Source organism: Helianthus annuus, chromosome 9 (genome assembly GCF_002127325.2).
Source record: "Helianthus annuus cultivar XRQ/B chromosome 9, HanXRQr2.0-SUNRISE, whole genome shotgun sequence".
Lineage (NCBI taxonomy): Eukaryota > Viridiplantae > Streptophyta > Magnoliopsida > Asterales > Asteraceae > Helianthus > Helianthus annuus.
This window is the reverse complement of record NC_035441.2, coordinates 19,209,581-19,214,162: the sequence shown is the minus strand read 5'-3', so window position 1 is coordinate 19,214,162 and position 4,582 is coordinate 19,209,581. Positions and strand designations below refer to the sequence as shown.

At 43.8% G+C, this 4,582-nt stretch overlaps 1 non-coding gene across 1 annotated transcript; it reads left to right on the top strand.

Annotated features, from left to right (window-relative positions):
• Nucleotides 1-1,551: 1,551 nt before the first annotated feature.
• Nucleotides 1,552-1,658, top strand: LOC118482379. Its single transcript, XR_004868420.1, has one exon. It is a non-coding gene; the product is annotated as a small nucleolar RNA R71 (small nucleolar RNA).
• The last annotated feature ends 2,924 nt before the right edge of the window (nt 1,659-4,582 follow it).

Genomic DNA, 4,582 nt, shown 5'->3' with positions numbered 1-4,582 from the left:
TTCATGTAGTTGACCGGGTCGTCGTCCTCTATTCTCTTCCCAACCCCGAATTTTACTTCATCATCTCCGTACCTTAGGGTGAGCGTTCCGTCATTCATATCTACCACTGCTTGTGCGGTGGCGAGAAATGGTCTCCCTAGTATGAGGGGGACTTCGGTGTCTTCTTCCATATCAAGTATGACAAAATCTGCCGGATAGACAAATTTGTTTACCTTTACTAGGACGTTTTCGATGACACCTTGCGGGAATTTGACGGATCGATCAGCAAGTTGTATGCTCATTTTTGTAGGACTCGTTGTTCCTAGGCCGAGTCTTTTAAACATTGATGAAGGCATGAGGTTAATGCTAGCCCCAAGGTCGGCTAGTGCATTACGAATGGGGAGTCCCCGATCGAGCAGGGAATCATGAAGCTTCCAGGATCGATTTTCTTTTGGGGAAGTTTGTTGAGTACGAGGGCAGAGCATTCTTCGCCTAAGTTAACTAATTGCAAGGTTTCAATTTTCTTTTTATGAGTGAGGAAGTCCCTCATGAACTTAGAGTATTTGGGCATTTGGGTTAGGACATCAATAAAAGGAATATTGACATGCAATTGTTTTAATAAACTTTCGAATTTTGTGAATTGCTCATTGGTCTTTTGACGAATTAACCTACCGGGGTACGGAACTCGAGGAGCCTTGGTAGGCTCTGATGATGGAGGGGGGTTCTTCTCCTGCAGAGGCGGGGGTACAGTCTCTTCTGTCGGTGGTGGTGCTTCCGCAGGCCCCACGGTGCGGTTTCGTAAAGTGATGAGATGAACTTGCGCTTTCGGGTTTGTTTCGGTATTGCTTGGTAATGCACCTTGTGGTCTCTCGGAAAAATTTTGAGCTAGTTGATTTAATTGTTTTTCTATGTTTTGAATACTAGCTTGTTGGTTTCTAAAATTTGATTCTAATTGTAGAAACCTTTCCGAGTTTTTCTTTTCAGTGTCGGAGATGAGGCGAGATACAGTATCTTCAAGCCTTTCTCGTCCACCTTGTTGTTGAGTGAAATTTTGTGACTCATTTCTTGGTTGTTGAAAGTTTGTTCGTTGGGTTTGCTGGTTACTACCATTGCCGGGCTCTCTCCAACCAAGGTTAGGGTGGTTTCGCCATCCTTGGTTGTAAATGCCCGTTGGAGAACCCGACGGCCTAGGTCTATTTTCAATGTAGCTAACTGACTCTTGTTCATCGTCTGTTTCTTTCATACAACTCCAATTTTCATGTGGCCCACCACACCCTTGACAAGCCATAACCGAGACTGTTTTTGTCATTTCCAATTTTTTTATTTTTGAAGAAAGAGCCTCGATTTGGGCGTAAAGAAGTGCTTTCATCAACCTTATGGGCGCCCGGGGCAATAGATTTATTGCCTCGGGGAGTGTGCCACTGAAAATTGGTTTGAGCAATTTCCTCAATTTGGTTATATATTTCATGCGGGCGGCGATTACCTAAAAGTCCCCCGGAGCTAGAATCAAGTGTCTGCCTTGTGTGTGGCAACAACCCATTATAGAAAGTGGATACTTGTTGCCATATCGCAAGGCCGTGATGTGGACACTTTCGCAGTAGCTCCTTGAACCTTTCCCAAGTTTCATATAAGGATTCCCCATCCTCTTGTGAATATGTATTAATTTCAGTCATTAATTTAGCCGTTTTAGCGGGAGGGAAATACTTATATAGAAATTTTTGGGCTAGTTCATCCCAGGTGTTTACCGATCTAGCTTGGAGGGCGTTGAGCCAAGCTGTTTGCTCGGTCTTTTAGTGAGAAAGGAAACATTCGAAGGCGGATGGCGTCATTTGATGCTCCGTTGATCCGAAAGGTATCACATATTTCTAAGAAATTAGTAGTATGTAGATGGGGATCCTCGTCCGCAAGCCCATGGAAGGTCGCGGAGTTTTGAAGCATTTGTATCAAATGCGGCCGAAGTTCGAAGTTATTGGCTTCAACATTCGGTGCGTTGATAGCGGCGCCTAGGTTACCTACGGTAGGTCGTAGATAATCCATGAGGGTACGTTGGTCCGCCATTGGAAGTGGATTCCCCGAAACTTTCTCTTGGTTCTTGGCTTTTAGTCTTTTTCTGAGAAAGCGTTCGGGTTCTTCTAGAGGTTCTATTATGTCCTTATTAGAACTGGAGCTTATACACTACGTAGGGGTGACGTGTGGTTCCAAGTCCTGCAATAAAAACAGAAAAGAATGCTGGTCAGAAGGTTCACCACGGCCCCGTGCTCAGTGAACACGACCCGTGGTCGGAGTTACAGTGATTGTTTTCCAGATCCCAGTTACTGGAGAGTTGGACACGGCCCCGTGTTGCACCGACACGGCCCCGTGGTCATCCGTCTGTAACTTGGAACACTAAAAACTGCCAGTAACAACGCTGGGCACGGCACGTGTCCGACCAGGCACGACCCGTGCTGAGCTCTGCAAAAGCTAAAAAACTAAGAAAAATCCTAAAAATTAAAAAGAAAAATAAAAAATATGATTAGGCCGTTGATTCCTAACTTTCTTAAAATCCTTGTGTCCCCGGCAGCGGTGATGTGTGTAAAATGCAACATATAAAACACATCAATTAAGGCATAAAACTAACCCTTTTTAAGTACTAATGTTGGAAAAAGAGTGTTTTTGTCTTCCTTTTGTATTTTCAGGATGAAATGAGCTCAAAATCACAAAAGAAGCAAAAAGACCACTAATTCTACCATAATTACGAGAAAAGGAACAAAAGTGGACTGCCCGGACCCTCAACGGCACCTCCCAAGACAAAGAGAAGAAAACAGAGTCTGAACACGCCCCGTGTCCAGCGAACACGGGGGCGTGCCCAGGAAGCAGCAGATAAGACAAACCAGTAGAAGCTTCCATTGCTGGACACGGGGCCGTGTCCAGCGAGCACGGGGGCGTGTTGAAAGTACAGCAGGCGCATTAATTGTAATTCGCAATTACAATTAATGAAGAGAGAGAGTGTCAGACGGGCACGGGGCCGTGTCCAGCGTTCTGTCCAGCCTATAAATAGAGGAGCTTGGTTTCATTCTCTCTCATCCCTTGGCACACCACCTCTCTCACACCTCATCCACCACCCACCACCACCATAACACCATCATCCACCACCATCATCCATTGTCCATCGTAGAGTGTGTGAGTCGTCTCGGGATCCAAGATTGATCGTAAGAGTTCTTGACAATCAAGGCCATGTTTGCCTAAGTCTCTTACATCACTTGGTGAAGACAAGTGTTTAGTATAATACTTTTTATTTTTAATCTTTTGCACTTTTTATTTGGTTTTGTATTAATGACTTTAATAACTAGTTACTTATGTTGAAGGTGATCTTTCCTTATCGTTTGTCCGTGGTGTCTTGGCATTATTTTACTGTCTATATAAAATAAAAGATTTTCACCATTCATATCTCCACGGTCTATATGGAGGTATGTTGGCTACCTGGTCGGGGGTTAAGGGAACGGTTTGGTAAGGGTCTTGCCCTTGTTCAGCGTTTAGAGGTCCTGCTTGGGACCTGGGTCAAATTTAGTAGGATCTCCTTCAATGCCCATAGGTATTGGATGGCGGGGATCCAAACTCTTTGACCCCCTCATAAGCTAACTACTATTAATACTATAACCCGGCTATTTAGGACTGTATCCCTGCTGACTCAGACTACCTAGCCGAGGGTAACGTCACCGCCAAAAGCGGGGCCTACCATAATTTGCATTAATAACTTAATTCATTATCTTTCAATAATCCGACCCTTTAGGATTGTATCCTTGCTGACTCAAACTACTGGGTTGAGGGTAACGTCGCCTTCAAAAGAGGGGCCTACTACAATAACTAAGATAATCTCTTAAACAAGTGCAAAAGTGCGAAAATAATCAAAGGTTATACTAATACACGTGTCGGATCCAAGTGATTCATCTTGTCTATCTGTTTTTATTTTATTTTTCAGCATTTAGTTAGTTTTTATTTTTCTTAGTTTAAAACATTTTTCTAACTTTTTGATTTGGTTAGACGTTGAGGATAAACCGGTATTAAAAGCTCTTGTGTCCTTGGACGACCTCGGTATCTTACCAACACTATACTACGTCCACGATGGGTGCACTTGCCCATATGTGTGTTTAGTGTTAGTGAATATCGTGTTTTATAAATTTAAAACTTGGTTAAAAGTGTAAAAAGGGCTTAATTATTTATTAAAAACATATACACACTGACACGCATCAAGTTTTTGGCGCCGCTGCCGGGAACACAAGGATTTTAAGAAAGCTTAGAATCGACGGCCTAATCAGTTTTTCAAAACCTTTTTTAAAACGCGCGCATTTTTCTGCATTTTAGTTTAGTTTTGCATTTACAGTAGCCTGAACACGGGGCCGTGCTCGCTGAACACGCCCCCGTGCTGCATATTTTAGAGTAGATACCCAGATACAGAGTCTGAACACGGGGCCGTGCTCGCTGAACACGCCCCCGTGCTCAACGTGACCAGTAAATTTAATTAAAACGCCCAGATACAGTCCCTGAACACGGGGCCGTGTTCACTCAACACGGGGCCGTGTCCAGCTTCTGTTTCCGTCTTATTTTTGTTTTCTGGTCCCGAGAC